Source organism: Aethalodelphis obliquidens, unplaced genomic scaffold (assembly GCF_003676395.1).
Source record: "Aethalodelphis obliquidens isolate GAN/ISIS:26980383/991018 unplaced genomic scaffold, ASM367639v1 scaffold7, whole genome shotgun sequence".
Taxonomy (NCBI): Eukaryota; Metazoa; Chordata; class Mammalia; order Artiodactyla; family Delphinidae; genus Aethalodelphis; species Aethalodelphis obliquidens.
Window position 1 is genome coordinate 46,022,188 of NW_020837951.1, and position 21,287 is coordinate 46,043,474.

Genomic DNA, 21,287 nt, shown 5'->3' on the forward strand with positions numbered 1-21,287 from the left:
ATACTTTCTGTAGAAGGAAAGAAGACAGAAAGAAAAGAAAAAGAAATATTGAACCAAAAAAGGATTTTCTAAAAAGAATCAAAGCAGAGGGCTCCCCTGGTGGCGCAGTGGTTGAGAGTTCGCCTGCCGATGGAGGGGACACGGCTTCGTGCCCCGGTCCGGGAGGATCCCACATGCCGCAGAGCGGCTGGGCCCGTGAGCCGTGGCCGCTGAGCCTGCGCGTCCGGAGCCTGTGCTCGGCAGCGGGAGAGGCCACGGCAGTGGGAAGCCCGCGTACCGGAAAAAAAAAAAAAAAAGAAAGCAGATACAATGCAAAATTGTAGTTAAAATTATTCTGATGTACATAAAACTTACTGAGATAGTAAATAGCATTTAGAAACTTAATTTTTGGAAAATATACTTTTATTTTTTTTATTGGCGTTTAATTGCTTTACAATGGTGTGTTAGTTTCTGCTTTATAACAAAGTGAATCAGTTATACATATGTCCCCATATCTCTTCCCTCTTGCATCTCCCTCCCTCCCACCCTCCCTATCCCACCCCTGTAGGTGGTCACAAAGCACCGAGCAGATCTCCCTGTGCTGTGCGGCTGCTTCCCACTAGCTATCTACTTTACGTTTGATAGTGTATATATGTCCATGCCACTCTCTCACTTTGTCCCAGCTTACCCTTCCCCCTCCCCATATCCTCAAGCCATTCTCTAGTAGGTCTGTATCTTTATTCCCGTCTTACCCCTAGGTTCTTCATGACATTTTTTTTTCTTAGATTCCATATATATGTGTTAGCATACGGTATTTGCAAATGATTTTTATGAACTTTTATCTGTCTTTATTGTTTGATTCTGAAAATTCTCCATCATATTTTTTTCCAGGAGGATCTGCTTTAATCATTTTAATTCATTTATTTTTTAAAAAAATTCTATATAAATGAATAATATAGAAATCATATTACATACAAATTATTTAGAACATGACATTTTAGAAAAATGTTATGATCAAACATCCATAATTTACCTAGCCATTCTCCCTTTATTAGCGATTTGTTTGAAAATTTTGCTATTATACATAATTCCTCATTGGCTGCATTTCAGATTATTCCCTCTTTGAATTTCTGGAATAGAATTTATTGGATTCAATTTTAAGATGACTGTTTTTAATCTGCCTTGCACAGATCATAAAGCTGATTTTCAAAACGTATGGACTGGCCCCAGTGAGTACCAGTTTCACTGTTCAGCCTACAGAATCTCACTTCCTTGATAGATGCTTACAGATAACTTAAATGCCGTGTCCCTCTACACAAGAGAATTATCTCTCTTTGCAGTTGACTTTATAGTTCTCTTTTGTGCAGCGTACTCATACATGGAAAAAATTCCTTTCTGGGAGATGATTTCATTGCTAAATCTTCTTAAGTATTACCCATATATACCACTCTGTAGAAAGAGAGAGAGAGAGAGAAAGAGATTTTGATTGTGTAGGTATTTCTTCACCATATCATAAACTGCTCACCTCATAACTGTCCAGTGAAACCCAATGATATCAGGTTTGTTGTATTTCCAGATAAGTGGCTCAAAGAGGAGAACCTATAGAGCATGCCATACTTGAGGACATAAATTCTCCTAGAAGTGATTGTAAGGAGAAATACTGAGTTCTCTCTATTATTCAAAAACATTGGTACAAATCTTCAGGAAGAAAAAGCAGATAGAAGCAGATTTGTTACATTCATTTTAAAATAATTTTAGGAATTTCTTTGAAAGTTACTTTTATTGCAATAGTAACATTATTAAGCTCCCATTATATTCTCTCTAGCGCTGTTCTTTTTAGTTTCCTCTTTAATTTCCTATCCTGTGACTTTCACATGCATGGCTGTTCTAGTCCCTTGGGCCAAGTCTTATTTTTTAAACTGAGAGTGATAAGAGCAAATACTCAGGTAGAAGTTGCTGATCTAACTGTTTTGGGAGTATTAACTAATTTAATTATTAAAACAATACAAGTACTGAGCAGTACTCAGGGACAGACTGAAATGTTAGATACACGAAAAATATTTTTTTGAAAAACTCAAATAAAATGTCAAGAGATTAAAACTACAAGGTCCGAAATGTAAAGTACACTGGAAGAGAAGAACAGCAGATTACACACTGCAGGGGAAAAAAAGTGAATTTACATAGCATTGGAAACTATCCAAAATGAAAAGCAGAAGAAAAATGATGGAAAAAAGAATAAACAGGGTATCCATGAGCTGTGGGATAATTTCAAATAGCCTAATGTACATGTAATTAGAGTCTCCGAGGAGGGGTAGGTCAAGGAGGAGACTGAAAAAAAGTATGTGAACTACAGCTGTTATTTAATGGCCCAAAAATCTGAAAGAAAAAAAAAAAAAGAGATATTCTATTTTCAGCCTCAGAATTTCCATTTTATTCTTTTTTATATCTTCCACTTCTCTCCGTATTATATTTATAGTATTTAATCCTTGAACATGTTTATAATAGGTAGTTTAAAATTGTTGCTGCTAATTTTATCATCCCCATCATTTATGTCTGTTTTTATTGTTTGATTTTTATCCTGATAATGGGGCACGTTCTTCTTGCCTCTTTGCATCCTTATTATTTCATTGGATTGCAGACATTGTAATATTATATTATTGCATGTCTGGCATGTGTTGCTTTCTTTCTGAGAATATTGACATTTATTTGGCAGACAGTTAAGTAATTTGGATCAGCCTAATATTTTTGAGGCCGACTTTTTACTTTGTGGTGATTGCCTTGGTATAGCTTTACTCTAGGGCTACTGTCGTCCTACTGCTAAAGTATTACTCTTCAGGAAGCTATCTTGAAGGCCCTGAGTATTCAGCAAGATGTCTCCCACCTGCCTTGTTGTAACTTATATTAATATATCCCTCAGTCCTGTGTAGGCTCTGGTAACTGTTCAGCTTATGCATAGTTGGTGATTCTTTACCAGCCTGATGGAATTTTATTCTATGCCTGTTCAGATTAATATTCAGCAACAGACTCAACTTGACTCCTATGCTGATTGCTGAAGCTACCTCCTGTGTATCTCTCTTCTCTTTTCATACTCTGTCCCACAAATTCCAGCCACCTTAGCTTCCCTAAGCTCTGACTTCCGTCATCTCATTTCAGCAAGACCGATGTGCTCTACGTGAGAGTCCCATCTTGGGTCATGATCTAGAATATGCCTCCAGGCAGAAAGCCAGGGAAATCATAGTGCCCGTCTTGTTCATTTCCTCTTCTCAAGGATAGCAGCCCTAGGCTGCCTATTGCCAGTATCTGAAAACAGACCTTTCCTATATTTTATGTAGTTTTCTAGTTGTTTGTGATAGGAGGGCATGTCCAGGACCAGTTACTCTCATAGAAAGAAACAGAATTCAGAATTGCTTTTTATAAACTTATTTTTATAAACAGAAATAAAGGAAAAATTGCAATTTTTTGGATACAAATGGAAAATAGTAGCAGCTGCAGATATATCAGCTAATTGTTTTATGAATGATCTTATGAAAAATAAAATACTGTGTCACTAAAATTTCAAGAGAATATGTTCTGCTGACAAGGAGAAATGATAGCACCATTTTGTTTTCATTCTAAATAACCTTTTATGATGCCTTGATTGTTCTCACTCTCTCTCTCCCTCTCTTTTGGTACTTTCAAAAGTATCCACAATATAATCGTCTATTACTTCCTATGTAGATGGGGAGGGGTGTGAAGGGAAAAGATGCAATAAGGTAAGGAAAACTTTGACAACTTCTAACACCTAAATTTGAGAAAAATAAATGAGTCAAGTACCAGGACCATGGATAGCAACCCTAGTCTTTGTAATTCACCTGCACCCTGAATATTGTAGTCAGACAATAAATAGAGTCTCTTTCTCCTAGATGTCCGCCCCATTACTCACCTAACAACAACTTGTAAAAGAGGGACTGTGGTAATAACCATAGTTTACTGTTTGTAGTTTGTTATTAAAAATAATAATAGTAAGACAGATGCCTTAGTACTTGAATCTGAATTTTAGGTAGAGAAGAACCAGCAGACATTCTTCCTTGATATAGAGAATACCTATTTAGGCAGCTTATGCTTTCTTTGCTCACCATTAGGGTTTAAGGTAGCATGAGTTCTGTAAGTTTAACAATTACAAAAAGAAATTTTGATTTTCTTTTTCACTTGCATTTTCATTAAAGATAGTGGGTTTTTTTTTTAAACATCTTTATTGGAGTATAATTGCTTTACAGTGCTGTGTTAGTTTCTGCTGTATGACAAAGTGAATCAGCTATACGTATACATATATCCCCATATCTCCTCCCTCTTGCGTCTCCCTCCCACCCTCCCTATCCCACCCCTCTAGGTGGTCACAAAGCACCGAGCTGATCTCCCCGTGCTATGCTGCTGCTTCCCACTAAGATAGTGGTTTTGAACCCTGGCTACACGTTAGAATTACCTGTGGATTTTTGAAAATACATGTATTTCGTTACCTTTCCTTTTTGGAGATTCTGATTTCATTGAGCTGGGGTGAGGCTCAGGTATAGGTATTTGTTTTAATCCTCAGGTGAGTCTAAAAATCACATGGGTTTGAGAGCTACCTGATGTGTGCTCCAAGAACCACCAGCACTGGCATCATCTGGGAGCTGTTCTGAAATGCAGAATCTCAGGCCCTGACCAAGATCTACCAAATCTATATTTTAGCACCTAGATGATTCATATGCACATTTAAGTTTCAGAACATTCTTTGTTGACACAGATATATTTCTTGCCTTCAAGTAATTCTGAATGTAAATTGTAGAGCATTTAGACCTGTGATAATCCCAGATTAGGCCTAGGATCACAATCAGATGCTCTTTTTTAAAAAATGCAAATTCCTAGGCTGCAATCCAACCCTGTTCAACCAGCTCCTCCAAGCACGAAGCATGAAGTTTGGGCATCTGTGTGCTTATATGTTCCAGGTGGTTCTGAAAATTAGAGAAGTTTGGGAAATAATGTAAAATAAGGACCATAGTTTTCAACATTTTGCTTCTACCCAAAGTCCTAACCAGGCAAAGAACAAATGCTGTTATGAAACTAATAAATAATGGTAGATACATACTTGTTCTTATACAGAATTCCAGAGCATTGTGACAAAAACAATTTGATATAAATTTCATAGTTTTCTGTTAAAATAAGTTTTATGCTTCGGATATTTTTGCTGTGGCTACAATGAGGAAAAAATATACATACCTGGCCATTTAAAGGTTCTGTCAGTTTAGAATTTTAGGCCATTTCTATGCAATGCAGGGGGCAGTCTAATAGAGGCTGCAGAGTGAAATGGGCAGTCTGACATGAAACTGTGGAAGAAAACTGACAGATGTAGTGAGTGTAAGAATGGCATAATGCTGAATAGGCTGTTTTGTAACAGAAAAAAGAGAGCATTTCAAAACTAGTTAACTTAGTTATGAGACTTTAGGTCAAAAACTTATAAGTATTTGTGAATACTTTTAACACTGTAGAGACTGTCAAAAATTTATCACATGGTTAAATCACAGGTGTTTGAATCATGGAGTCTGAGAAAATTCCTAGCTTAGGAAATGGAAGTAAGTAAAAATACACCAAAATAGACAGATTTTTTTTCTATACAAATACAAGTTTTTATAAAAGTTTTTAGCATTTCTTATTAAACTATACATTTATAAATGGTTAGAAGTCATGAAAACTCTACTTTGTTACGTCTCCATATTCAGTGTATCCAGACACAAAGAATGAGATTGGAGTTAAGGAAACCTGACATTGAGTTCCAGCAAAGATACTCAATATGTGCTGTTTGTCAGGCCACTTGATATTTCTGAGGCCCAGTTTTCTCATCTCTAAAATGGAAATAATAGTACCTCTCTTGTTAGGACAGCCATATGTCTCACACCTTCTCTCACTCGTGGACACAAGCCTGATTATGGAAAAACCTTTAATTAGAATCTCAAAATTAGTGTAAAGCCCTCACAGTTTAATGCAATTACACATCACAGATAAATGTTACTGCCTTGGTTCCTAAAGTCATAAAGTCATAAAAAATTAGATACTACGTCCTGGAAAGAGAATGCTCAAGTGAAGTCAAAAGCACATTAATCTCATGACATTTGGCATTTGCGAAACATACAGTTTGGGGTATGTTATGGTAATGTACTAAGAGAGTCAAGTTAGTACTTAGCTGGATTTTTATGCTGCTAAGCCTTTTAGATATTTTTTCACAGTAGCATATTTTGTTTGCTATTGATTCCCTCAGTTATTCGTTCAACAGATGCTTTTTTGAGACCATACTATGTGTCAGACACTATGCAAGATGTGAAAGATTCAATGGTCAGAAGAACATTTAGGTGGGGTGAACAAGCAACAAATGAACAAATAATGTAACCCACTATGATGATGTTTGATAATAACGTAAGATGATATATCATATACCATTATAGATTGTGTTACATGTTGTGAAGAAAATAAAGTGATTAGCTGGTGAGTAACTATACTGTCATCATAGGTAGGACTGTTCAGGGAGATATTTCTGGGCCAGTAGCATTTGAACTTCCCTAATATGAAAGAGAAAACATGTCAGCCATGAAGATACACACCAAGAAAGCATTCTTAGGTGGGAGTAGAAGTCCTGTGAAGTTGGAATATAACTAGGCAGGGGGAGAATGGCATGAATTGAGGTTGGAGAATTAAGATAGATACCCAATATGCAGGGCCTTGTAGGCTATGGAAAGTAGTTTGGATTTTTATCTAAAAGCAACAGGAAGCCATTAAAGGGTTTTAACTGATAGGCAATATTTATAAAGTAAAAGACTGGAAGTAGTCCAAATGTCCCCAAATAGATGACTGGTTGAATAAATTATGGTATATCCACAAAATGTACCTCTAAACAGGAATAAGAAACCTCTCTCTAATGGCTATGTATCTAGCATACACCATGAAGTAAAAAAAGTAAGGTGAAGACAGGTATATACAATACACTATCATTCATCTTCAAGAAGGGGGAAAACATGAATATACAGGCATGTACACAAGTATGCCTATAATGAAAAAGGAAGATAAACCAAAACTAGTTTTAAAAAATAGGTTACATAGAAGGGGAGGAGGAGACTAGGGTGAAGTGGGTTAGATTGGAAGTGAGACTTCTCTCTCTTCTGTAGTTTTGATTTTGGAATTGTGTAAATGTTTTTATAGTAATACAACATAACAGATGTAAACAGGAAGAAATCCTTAAGAATTTAAAGCAAAATAAAACAAATGAAAAGAACTGCATAGCGGGGGCTGCACCGCACAAATGGGCATTATATCAAGTAATTTTAAGACTGATCTTAGCCAAAAGTCTGAGAAGCAATTATATCAAGTGATTTTAAAACACAGTAATTTGTATTATACGTCTTATACGTCTCCAGTGGGATATAGCCTAAGGAGAAAAACACTCAAAGATCTTAAACCATTTTTAGTAATTATATTGTTATTCTATAACTATTTGTGTCTCTCTATATTTGACAAACAAATCATTTAAACACACATATTAGGATGAGCAAAAACGCTTGTGCTACTGTTGTTAGGATCCAAGACATTCACTATAAGAGAAAAGATATGCAAACGTAAGACTAACAAAGTCAAATTAATATTGGAGTTGGAGATTTGAATATGAGCTCATGGTGTATTTTACCTTCAACTTTTTCTAAGATCTGTCCAATGAGAAAGTCTAGAAACAATGATCAACACAGTAGCCATGAGCATCACTAGCGCTTAAATTAGATTCTTTAAATATCATTTCTCCTAAAGGAACCAAAGTTTTTGAAAAATTGGATGCTTCCAGGTGTGGGGCAAGAAATGTACAAGGAAAGCATAGAAGACTTTATCATACCAGAAAGGGTGGAAGCATTTAGGTCATGTCATCAAAACTCTGGATTCAATCTGAAGTGGTTCAACTGGCCAAAAGACAATTTAAACAACAGCAATAATAAGTAATTAAAATAAAATAAATGTTAAAATCTATGATTTCATAATAATACCCAGTAAGAAAAAAAATGTATCAGTCACCTTGTAGGATGCTAGAAAACAAAGACATTCTTCTAAAAATCTGTAAATAAAGGAAAAGATTTCCCAGTTATCCTGTATTTCCTGTACAAATTCACCTCCACATTAACAGCTTAGATAATGAGAGAAAATTAGTATTTATAGATGTATCCCAGCAAATAAATGAAAAAATAGTGTAAAATTAGCATATAACCATTTTGCAACCCTTAATAAATAGTAGATTTAGTTTACAATCATCAGCAATAGCTAAAACTACTAATTGAATCATAGGTGGAGACCATTATTATGAATGTACCAGGCTGACAAAACCTTAACCTACTGATCACTTTTAACATCTCAAAAACAGTGACAGAGTATGACTTTTGATGTGTTGTACTAGGAAATACAAATATCATCCATGAACTATTCTTGCCACAACATGAACCAGAAATCCTTCTAGTCCCTAATCTAACTAACTACCAGGTTTCAGAAAACATATGAGTCAAAGAAAAATGGTAAAAGATGCCATTATAGAGGACATGCAATCACAAAAGTTTAGAGTGAGGGACACTACAGATCAAATGAAAATATAGTTAAAACAAGTGATAACTGGGCTTCCCTGTTGACGCAGTGGTTGAGAGTCCGCCTGCCGATGCAGGGGACACGGGTTTGTGCCCTGGTCCGGGAGGATCCCACATGCCGCGGAGCGGCTGGGCCCGTGAGCCATGGCCGCTGAGCCTGTGCTCCGCAGTGGGAGAGACCACAACAGTGAGAGGCCCGCGTACTGCAAAAAAAAAAAAAAAAAAAAAGTGGTAATTGATGATAATGGATTATTGAATCTGGATTCATTGTACTATTCTCTCTACTTTTGAATATGTTTGACATTTTTCAATAATGACATTTAAAAGAGAAAATAAGAGGCATGTGAAGCTCTCACTTACATTTAGGAAATTTAGCAGAGGGGCATAGGTGAAAGCAGTAGACCAGTTAGGAGGTTTCTGTAGTGAGGCAGAAGAGAGATGATGGTGGTTGATACTAAAAAGTGGCAGTGAAGATTGAGAACTGAAAGGATTTGATATATTTAGAAGAAGGAGAGTCAGTAGTACTTCTAATTGATTGGATTGGGGGTTGAAGGAAAGAAAGTCATCAAGAATACCTCCCAGGACTTCTGTTAGAAATCTGGGTCAATAGTGATGTCTTTTGCCAAGATTGAGAAGACTGGGAAATGGTGGATAGCCACATGGAAGGGTGAGGTAAGAAGTAATCAAGAGTTCCGTTTGGCGCATTTTAAGTCTGAGACATCTATTACACATTCTTGATTGTAAATAAAAACAAATCAGAACAAAGAAGTCTCTTAGAATGTGACTAGGTAATTATTATGCTTTGATAACTTGATAGAAAGGCTGAACATTGACAGAAGTAGTTCCCATTGGGGTACATATTTATTTATATCCAGCTTATCTGAAGTCTTAGCCAACTAATCTAAAAACATTGAGCATTGAGTTTCCCTTATATTTTCTGAATTCAGCGAGAACTGATTAACCCATTTAGAAAGAGCTGAACCTATCTTTATATGTAGCTAATTATGTTCTAATGCATACATTCAGCAATGCCATGAGGCTGTCCATCTGCAAACTGCCAGAAATAAGCTGTCCAAATTCAGAGAATGTCTTATTTTAAGGCTTAAAAATGACACTGATTTAAAGATTGCTTTTGCTGATTTGATAAACTGTAAGTTGAAATAATTACATTAATGTAGCACATTGTCATGCCAACAATTTTTCTAAAAAGATAAAAGAAAAAACATAGTTGCCTTTAACCTGTATGTGTTAACAGAATAAAGCATGGTTTTGAAAGTCAATTTCTGACTACCTTCAAAGTGCTACACTAGAAAAAAGTGAGTGGAAAAGAAAGTGTTAAGTGTTAGCTTCCCCTAGGTGAATGATACCTTCTAGGACAATGTATAAGGGTAAGAGATTCCAAGGATTGGGAAAGAAATGCCATTTTTAGGTGGTCTACCGCAGTTGTCTCTTTACCAAGAGTGGGTAAAAATAGCAAAGAAATAAGGACACAGTTCAAAAGTTAGTAGGATAGTCAATCCATACAAATGACCCACTTGGGAGGTGAGACTGCACTGCAGACGGGGGCGAATCATCAATGAAGAGCCCAGGAAACAGGGAGAAGCACAAGGCCCTGAAGCAAGGCAGAAGAGAACTAATTTTGAGAGTTTCAAGCCCTTTCCAGGGGAGTTCTTTGACAGGAGGCTTAGCCTGGTCCCTCAAGGGGCTAAAGGGTATCAGATGCTACTCCCCGCCACAAGTCTTCTGCCTTCAGGATGGGCCCTTTTGTCTTTTCCTAGTGTTTGCAAAATGGAGAAATATATAGATGGTTTCGTTCTTTCTCAACTTTGACCACAGCTTTAATCTCGACTTCATTAGAACACCATCTATTTGTCATCACCACAACCAGCAGTAATAAGAAAAATAATTCCTACAGTAGTAAATCCTTGCTTAACAGATTTTTATTTTAAAATAGGCTTGACTTTTTTTTTTTTCATTTTAAAGAAAAGTTTTTGGCAACAGGTAGATCACACCTGAATCTGTTGGGTTCTATATTTTTAAACAGTTCTGACATATTTTTTTTCTTTTTATAACACATGCTGAGTGGGAATGGATCATGGCCAGTCCTAAAATACGGACTGGGCAGCTCTTGGAATTTCAAAGGCAGTACAGTCATAGCAAGGTTTCTAATAGAATGAATATAAATTAAGAGAAATACTTTATTTATTATTTTTAAAGTTTTATTTACAGAAAGACTTAAGTAGACATAAGTAAATCAAAATGGGAAATGTTTCTGGTTTAAACAAACATTGGAATTTAAAACAACAAAAATTTTCTAACTTATAAAACAACTCAACCTAAAGTTACTCAATGAGAATTTAATAATCGACAATAGTTTTTCTTTGAAAAAACTCATGAGTTACAGTGGTTCACAGTACAAAGTAAGTGACAGGCCAAGATACAAAATAGCTTTATTTTGAATTTTCTGGTCCTTGTCAAGTTATTCTTGATTACATCTGAATCACTAAAGCTTAGAATATTTTTTTAACTCTGATATGTGATGTCCCTAGTCCCTGAGTGATACCTGGCAAGAAAATATGCCTAATATTCATAAATCAGAGCCATGGCGTTTCAAAAAAAAAGAAATGGAAAGGAAAATTTTGCTGTTTTTAAGGACATTAATGTTGTTGGGTGGGTATTTGATGGCCCAGAAAGGGGTGGTGAGTTTCTAGGACTTTTGGCCTTGAATAGAAGACCCTTGGGTTACCTGAACTGACAAACTAATGCTAAAACAATTCTTTTAAACACACCATCATGAACCTCACACGGAAGGTAAAAACCCATCACAGTGCAGCTCCACAAACAGCCTGGTGTTGTCAAATTGCAGGTAACCTCGGCAAGGTTTTTAGTCCTCTAATGCTTTCGCTTCCACACAAGGGACTGTAAAAATAGGAGCTCTTGGATGCATTAGAGGAGACCTTTCTCCTCTCACTGAACAACACTTTATTTTGCTTCATTCAGTGATCCAAGCATTGCCACTTTACTCCCGTCACAGTGTTTTCTAATATTAACACTATTTTTTTTCAGATGCATCCATCTAGACCATCCAAATCTGTACATATTAACATTGCTGAGCAGCAACTCTGGGAGGATGTTCACCCTGACCTTTCCTTTTCCTGACACAGTCTCCATCACAGTTTCCATTTCCAGGTTTATTTTTGATATCATAGATGTTGCTATAACAGCCAACAGCCTTGCCTTTAGGTTTCTCTTCTCAACTCAACTCTAGAAATAATTCCTCCTCTAACAATTGATGGAGTGAAAAACCTGTGAGAATTACAGGCGTCAGTGCACTGGAAATTTTCTCTGCTTATTGTATTGCACAAGTACTGAAAGATCAAAATATAGGTTTACGAACAAAACTATATTGGCAAAAACCCTGCGTTTTCTACAAAATTCTAGCTTTCCTTTTTTCCCTTTCTCTTACACATACCCAAAATTACATACATAGATAATTTTATACTTCATTAAGAAGTGTTTCTCTATAAAATTTCCTTTATTCAGTAGCACACAGTAAAAAGAACTTGGTGGAAAAAAACCTGGAAATAACCTAAATATCCATCCACAGTAGACTGCGTAAATGAACTGTTACATTCATACATAAAATACTATACAATATGAAAACATAATGTGCTACATTTTCTTTTAATAAAACATATATTAACTAAAATAAACCAAAGGAGCAGAGTTGAATGTATAATGTAAGTGTTTATATACAGTCTGCCATATGAATTAGAAGTATTTAAACAGATACATGAGAAACTATTCAGTTGCCTTTAGGAAGCAGATATAGGGAACATTAGTTATAGGTGAGTTGAGATCTTTTATTTCAATTCTGTCTGCCTCTTTTTAGTTTTGTTTGCCATAGTCATATATTACTTGTATTAGACACATACATTAAAAAGAAGGCTTACCTGAAGACAGGAATAAAGACACAGACCTACTGGAGAACGCACTTGAGGATATGGGGAGGGGGAAGGGTGAGCTGTGACAAAGCAAGAGAGAGGCATGGACATATATACACTACCAAACGTTAAGGTAGACAGCTAGTGGGAAGCAGGCGCATAGCACAGGGAGATCAGCTCGGCGCTTTGTGACCGCCTGGAGGGGTGGGATACGGAGGGTGGGAGGGAGGGAGACGCAAGAGGGAAGAGATATGGGAACATAGGTATATGTATAACTGATTCACTTTGTTATAAAGCAGAAACTGACACACCATTGTAAAGCAATCATACCCCAATAAAGATGTTAAAAAAAAAACAAAGGCTTACCTGGATTTTTTTGAACATTCCAACTGACATCCAGTTCAATTCCATGATTACTGAAAAAAATGGAGGCACACACATTATATAGTGTGGTGTTGTGGAAGGAAACTCCAGAACTTTAGATTTTATTGAACATGTCATTTTATGACCATGTGTAAATCACTCATCTACTGATACCTGATTTGCCTCATCTGTAAAATGTGAAAAAGTAGCTCCATCTACCACAACTTTCATTTACCACTCAGTGTTGTGATGGAAATAAAATAAAGTCCCTTGTGAATCTTGCAGGGCTACCGTATACAGGTGTGAAATTTTGTAATAGAGATCATGTTCACTTTCAGATCTCACATTAATTGAATCTGACTTTATCCCAGGAATTTCACATTTGTTCTTACTTGGTATTTTTCAGTGGGAAGCTATATTCCACTAACATCTGAGTAGTAAGAAGAACCATGATCACGATAGTATATGCCTAATCTAAAATTGCAAATTCTGGTAACAGGTACATAAATGAATAAACTGTATTAATTAAAAAATGTAGTTAATAGATACATGACATTGTAATAAATTCACTCGTAAATTTTTCTGCTTACCTACCTATAATAATAACAAAAGTTGTTGTTTACTAAATACAAAGCATGGTCCAGAAACTTAATGATGTTATATTTGTTACTTATTTCTCAGACCACATTTTTAGGTAATTATTACTAGTATCATGGTTTGGGTAAACAAAGTAAGAGTGAATAATGTTAATTTCCTTGTCCTGGGTCACACAGTAGTGACTGAAGTCTGATTATGACTCAAATCTGTCCAAGTATCTTTTCCCATCCTAAACTATCAGGCTTAAACCAAATTTCAACCCACATCCATCTCTCCACCTCCCATTATCTTAAGTGATACCACCAACTATAATGTCTACTCTGAGGACTGTGATCTTTTTTTTAGTGGGACTATAAGTAGAAAATTCTACCTTTATGGAAATCTGGTAGTTCTTTTAAGGAATATTATTCATACTCTATGAGCCAAACTTTTATGAATTTACCACATGTTTGTAACCAAACTTTCAGAGATGGGGACATGACTTTATACTCAGAGGTGCTCATTTTGCCATCATAGCAGCAATTCATGTGTCTAACACAAGTGTCTAACACAAATATCTAAATATATAATACATCTTGGTATTGAGGTACATATGGAATGATAGGCAGCTTTTAAAAAATCATTCTTTTGTAAAACTTTTAGTGATATTGAAAAAAGTTTATGACAATGCAATGTAAAGTTGGAAATACATGTGTGTATAAAATAGAAAAAGATGACTGCTAGGAAAATCATCAAATTATAAGCATGTAAGTAGTGGTTGTTTCTGTTTTCTTCTTAATATTGTGGTATGTATTTAATATTTACAAAAATAAGAATATATTATTTTTATAATTTAAAGGGTTTTTAAAAAATTAAGATAAATAATATCTAATCATACCAAATCTTTCATTCTTAAGTTGCTTCATTCTCTTTAAGCTTGAGACTCTAAGCATATGACTATGCCACCACCTCTAATAGACAAAATGAAACGAAAACAAAGTTTTATGTGTAAAATCTTCGTCTTACATTGCTTAACTGTTGGTACCCTTGATTCTTAAAGACTAGAGATTTCTGATGTTACATTTCTTTTATAAATATTTCTAAGAACCATAATACTCATTGAATGTTGGAACAGTATCTCTAAATGCCTAAGGTAACTTCCATTTTTTAAAACATGAACTACAGTTGTTCATTTTATTAAACTTGACTCTATTTCCAGACCTTTGCTATGCTGCAATAAACTCATTTTTGTGTCTTTGAGCACACATGCAAGTAAACCTAAAACATACAACACCTTGCTCCACCATTGCTGGGTCAAAAGGTGTGGTCGGTTTTAAAGTTCAGACACTGCTAAGGTATTATCCAAAGGTAATGCACCTGTATATATACTTGTATATACATATATAATTTTTTTTCAACCCTTTAAAAATGTAAAAAAAAAAAAAAAAAATCTTAGCTCATTAGTCAAACACAGTATGTTTTGGGTAGATCCCCTTTAGACCTAGAAGTAACACTGCACTTCTGCTCTTGATGTCTTGGTGAGAACTGGTCACATCACCCCTGCTAGATGTGGGAGGACTAGGAAATGTGGTGGACTTGTACGCTCATTAAGAGAATGGGGTTGATCCAAATCTGATCAGTCCTGCCATCAGCACCATCTCCTTAGGATTTGCTTAGAATTCTTTTTGACCTTGGTTTAGGATAGGATCCCTCGTTATTAAAGACATGCTATCTGGGGCTCCTGACATCCATAATACTTTTCTTGCTACCACTAATTAGTGAAAGGGGAAATGATTTACTGGCAACCTAGAGAGAATTAGTATAATCCAAGAGTTTAACCAGGTTTCATGTTCAATTTCTCACGTATTTCAGTGATTGAAGGAAGAGGGTGAATGAATAAATCATTTCAAGAATCCACAAGTCTTAATTCATGTCCAAGAGGGCAACAGCAGTGTTTCCTGCCAGGTGTGAGGAGGGATTCTAGTTGGAGTGTCAGGCAATCAGGCTGATTAAGCAGCTTTGAACTTCTATTCTCTTTCTGCATCTAAGAACCTGAGGAAACTGAACAGATTTTGTACAACTGTGGCAAATAAATCCTCACCTACTTCTGAATTCAGCAGATATCAAGGTTAAGTGAAAAACAGAACAATTCTAGATAATCATTTCAGTAAATTTGAAGGGATGAATTTCTATAATAAAAAAAAAGCTGAACTTTTCATAAATAAATTCATAATTATTCTAAAGGAATTAGTAAAAAATTAAATGCCTGTTTATTTCTGTTTATTCACATCTTCATAATTTCAACAGTGAAAGTAATTTTATAGAATACTAGTGGGACAGTTACCAGAGGGGAAAGTATTTGGAGAAACTGAAAATCACTCTATGTTTGTTGTTCTAAAAAAATGTCATTTTTTTCTCCCAGGGGAACACATTTTTGCTGTTTTTTGCTATGCTGTCACAAGGTACTTTGTACTTACCCTGCAATCCTCAGTAAATGCCGACTGAATGACCTCTGAGGGAGATGACTTTAATTCCACCTCTGTTTCTAATTTCCTCACCAGCCAATTCTTGATAGAAAGTCTGAGCTTTAATGATACAGGACAATAGAGACAGTTAACATTATACTGCCTTCCACAGAGAAATGGGGGGAAATTTTTTTTAAGAACAACATAGTGCAGTTTCTTAGGGCTGCATCTTTGCTATACTTTGCTTGCTTTGAGACGGTGAGCCTAAACCAGCATAACTTTTTTAAGAAAGTTCTAGATGACTGAACTCATATTTCTCCATACAGCTTGCCATCTGTCCTTTTATAATTCTTTTTGTTTTTAATTTGGTTACATCCTCAGAAAATCCTAAGATTTCCATGTGAAAGTTATGCCATAAAAGATGCTGTTTGAGGGCAGGGACTGACTATGGCATGCATTTGTAATGCTAACATTTTCTAGTGCTGTGGTTTTCACACAACGAAGGCATAATATTTAGAATGAGGACAGTTTCTTTTCTCATACAAGAGGCTTTGGATTGAATCAGTGCACATGGTTATTGTGCTGCAGTAAGTATCTTTCCCATTCCAAAATTCTTCGCTCTCACCCTTTACCTCTCTGGGAACATAATACATGCTCACCTACCCATCCAGCTGAATAAAAAACGTACTTCTCTTTTGAGTGAAGAACTTAAAGTTGTAAAATGAAAATTTCCAAGGGTTCCATCTTCCTCTGAAATCGCACTGTCCCTAATCATACATGTTTTTATGAGCTTTAATACTGTACATTGGATTTTTATGCCCCATCTTCTTCCAGTTGATCACAAACTCCTTAAGAGAACAAGCATTTATCAGTCTGTTTTTTCCAGAGCACCCAGCAGAAATCCTTGCACATAATAAATATCCAGTAAGTATGTGTTGAATATAAAAGTAAAGGGCAAACATTTTTCCTTAAGTTATTTCCCAAACTAGAGATTCAAATAGTTGAATGATTGTTTGAGGAACGTCCAAAAACTAAGGTAAACAGGCTTTTTTTTCTTGGACATGATCATTGTGAACAAAAATGAAAGTACTATTCTAAAGATTAGATAATACCTTACTTTCTAGTTCAAATATCCAAGGCCTTAAAAGAAGCTGTTTTATGAAAATGGTGCATGCTCTATCTTCTGTTGCTGATCACTTTTCCCTCACATTTCCCACAAATATTTACAGAATTTAAAATGATGAATAAATGAATGTCAAATTAAAAAAATCTCTTCTAGGCCTTCTCCACCTTGAGAAGCTGGATCACAAGCGCTAAAGCCATTTCTGCTTCCCTGTGTACGTGTTCCTGGCTGGTTAGATGGCTGATAAAGTACAGTAAGCCCTTATCCTCAGAAGGTGCATTGCTCAAAACCTGATGTGAGTGAAATACGCCAGACAGAGAAAGTCAAAGACTCATGGTATCACTTATATGTTGAATCTGAAAAAAAAAAAAAAATCAAACTCATAGAAATAAAGAGTAGAAAAGTGGTCACCGGGGACTGGGCAGGGGTGTGGGGAGCATGGGGGAGGATGGTAAAAGGGTACAAACTTTCAGCTATGAGATTAATAAGGTTGGAAGGTTGTAGGATCTAATGTAACATGGTGACTACAGTTCATAACAGTGTATTATATAATGTAAGTTTGCTAAGAGAGTAGAAATGAAATGTTCTCACCAAAAAAAAAAAAAAAAATCCAAAAAACCAAATGCATAGATATATACATATATATGTGTAAATAGATAGATATACCTCAGTAAAGCTAGAAAAGAAAACTTCATGTATACAGACCATAAAAGTCACTGAAACAAGATGTCACCATGGGAAAAAAACAGTAAAACTTGTCTCTTTTCAGTTCAATGGTCCACGTTCAAATATTATCCGCACAAGATTTCCCATCTCACTGCCTGGGAGGTATTTGAAGTTCAAAGATACCAAAAATGTGACAAAACAGAAAACACCTCTAAAACAGAAACACAGCAGAATTAGTTGGTGTTTTCTGGATGAGTCAGTAAGTTTCAGACTTTCTTTACATTTATTTAATTTGTTGGCAATTCAGTTTTTTTGTTTTATTCATATTTTAATTTAATTTATTTATTTGTTTATTTTTGGCTGCATTGGGTCTTCGCTGCTGCTCGCGGGCTTTTCTCTAGTTGCGGTGAGCGGAGACTACTCTTCGTTGAGGTACGCGGGCTTCTCAGTGTGGTGGCTTCTCTTGTTGCAGACCATGAGCTCTAGGCGCACGGGCTTCAGTAGTTGTGGCTCACGGGCTCTAGAGCACAGGCTCAGTATTTGTGGCTCACAGGCTTACTTGCGCCACAGCATGTGGGATCTTCCCAGACCAGGACTCGAACCAGTGTCCCCTGCATTGGCAGGCAGATTCTTAACCACTGCACCACCAGAAGTCCTTGTTTGTTTTTTATGATTTGCATTTCTCTGCACAGAGATAAAGAAAGCAAGCAAAATAACTTTGCTAATTCTAATCATGAAGTCACATCATTTTTTTCATGATTTTAAGCGGTCTGGAGATGGCAGTTAAACCCTATATGACTTTGGTACCTTAAAATATAGCAACTATGTCTTTGAGAACCTTGAGGAACTACCAAACTTATGAACGTTACAAACTACCAACGTTATGTAAAGAGGTTGATTAAGACTTAATAAGTCTTACTATTATGTTCCTGTCTCAAGGCAAAGTCATCAGTTAGAGAACTCTGCTCAGATATCACTATAATTATAATTTTTGTGAATTAATTTATATCTACATAATACCTATTCCTTGGACTTACTGGTATCTAAGAATGATGACATGGGACAAAGACAGACTCTCTGGACACTTCTTTCCATATATATTGACAGTGTTCAAGGAGTATTTGAAGGACTTCACTGGTGGCGCAGTCATTAAGAATCTGCCTGCCAATGCAGGGGACACATGTACGAGCCCTGGTCTGGGAAGATCCCACATGCCGCGGAGCAACTAAACCTGTACATCACAACTACTGAGCCTGCACTCTAGAGCCCGTGAGCCACAACTACTGAGCCCGTGTGCCACAACTACTGAAGCCTGAGTGCCTAGAGCTTGTGCTCCGCAACAAGAGGAGCCACCGCAGTGAGAAGCCCACGCACCACAATGAAGTGTAGCCCCTGCTTGCCACAACGAAGACCCAACACAGCCAAAAATAAGTAATAAATAAATAAATTTATTTTTTTTAAAAAAAGTGTTTGAGATTAGCCATTGCTTGCATCTTTCCCATGAAACACTGCTTAATGATGGCTTTAGTATGCTTCTACGAGCTTGTCAAGAATCTGAACTTAGGACAGTATTGAGCTTTCTACAAGCTGTTCTTGTCTATTATTTATATTCTAAATGGGTATTTTTTCAATGAATTCTTAATTTCTGAAATGTCTAAAGATTTGAAAATTACAGGTTTTACCTCAGCGAACAGTTCTTTCCATAGACAGATGAAAATATACTGACACGGAGACAGGAAATAGTTTCTAAATGGTCAGGATCTGACTGCATATTTGCAAGTGAGTATTCTAGTGAATCGTGTAACATCAACATTCCTTATGTCTACATGGAATAAAGACCTTCATCGTATTCTCAGAGACACAAACTCCTTCCACCTTTTTAAACCCCTGTAGCACACGAAGCTTTCTGTTCAAGGCTTCTATTTAAAGTCTTTTCTTTATTATGTTCCTACAGGGATTTCAAGGGTTGCTTCTAGATCTCTTTCTTTCTACTTCAGTTTTGAAAAAATTCTACTGGGGTTTCTATTTTTATGTTACTTCACCAGATGTCCAAACCATTTAAGACATGGCCTCTAAATCCTCGACAGCTATTTGAGGGTGTTAGTATGTTCTCAATTCATTTCGGGTTTTGTCTGAGCTTGTCTTGCATTTTGCTGTGGAAAGAATAAAACAAACATCTAAGGTGGGGGTCAACTGGGTGCCAGTCACAGTGCTAAGCACTGGGGGACAATAATAATAAGACCTGTTCCTGCTTAAGAACTCAGACAAATAGAAGAGGGTATAATTTGTTACCATTTTTTATAAAGTCTAAGAAATTGACCTCTACAGTTTGCACTAACTCTCTTCTATCCTTTTTGAATTTCTGCTAGTCCATTCAGTACCAGTGACTGAATTCTATAGTTGTACATTCAGTATTTTTATTTTTATTGAATATCTTAGGATGAATAAGACCTTGTAACTCCTTTTACCCCACTTGCCTCTTACCAAGGCCTCTGGCAAACTTAGTGTCCTGTCTTGTAGCCAGTACTCTAACTAAGCATATCCATCAAGGCTCTAATCTAATACTTAACCAAGCTGATGGGCTATTTACTACCACTTTTCTACCAAATTTAATGTCATCGGTAAATATATGTATGCCTCTTTCCTAATCCTGGTCTGATTGCGGTAATTTGTTCAGACTGATAAACACAAAACTGTAAAAATGTTAAAAGTTGCTAATTTGCTTTTCCTGTCACAAGGATTCAGAACAAGTGATTTCATGTTTACCTTAAGGTTTTAGGCTAATTATCACAAACAAAGGAATGCCATCATCTTGGATTGGATTTCACCAGAGTCAACCTACTCATTTTCAAGAAGTAAGTATATTTATAAACTTTTATAAATATGTAACTCTGACATGTAAGCTGAGTATATAGTTGAAATAACTGATGATACTAGAGTAGCTACAAAGGATATTCATAAGGAAAAGTGTTGTATATATAATAAGAATTATTAATACTACTAATAATAATAATTACAACTATTATTGAGTTTTTAATGTATGTCAGATTCTAAGGTAGGCACTTTGTCTAACTAAAGACTTTTAGTTGGGTTTGACAAAAGACAAAAGTCTGAAACGTAAGAGTCTATGAAAGCAGAGAAGAGTCACGGTAGAACCTGCAACCTGTGCAGTCACTCAGGCGCCCCCCTAGGTTTAATGCTTTTCAGGAGCCATGATGAAACTCTGAATAATTTTATCTTTTAACTAATGTTTGGTAAGTGAAGTCCAGTGGGAAAATGTAGCATGTATATGAGCAGAGAAGATAAACGCTGTCTTTCCTTTCTGTCTCATTCACATATAACCTTTGCAAGGCCCAGTGAGCACAGAATCCAAGTGAATCCACGATGTATTTGAGTTTAGTGGGACTCAAGGTCCCACACAATACAAGTGTACTTCTCTAAGACTAAGGGAGACACTGACAGCCCATGAGAGCCCGTGCTTTTTGCCAAACTAGAACTTGCTTCACGTGCAGGGAAAAAGGCAGTGGCATTCTAAGAAACACAAACTACCAAG

At 36.1% G+C, this 21,287-nt stretch overlaps 1 long non-coding RNA gene across 2 annotated transcripts; it reads right to left on the minus strand.

Annotated features, from left to right (window-relative positions):
• Window positions 1-741: 741 nt before the first annotated feature.
• Window positions 742-8,697, minus strand: LOC113620241 (uncharacterized). 2 transcript variants are annotated; one of them, XR_003432700.1, is made up of 5 exons: window positions 8,041-8,697; window positions 7,865-7,928; window positions 5,859-5,914; window positions 5,215-5,334; window positions 742-1,428 (listed from the first exon to the last, which is right to left on the minus strand). It is a non-coding gene; the product is annotated as an uncharacterized LOC113620241 (long non-coding RNA). The 2 variants fall into 2 exon arrangements; XR_003432701.1 differs by lacking the exon at window positions 742-1,428 and adding an exon at window positions 4,358-4,949.
• Between the last annotated feature and the right edge of the window lie 12,590 nt (window positions 8,698-21,287).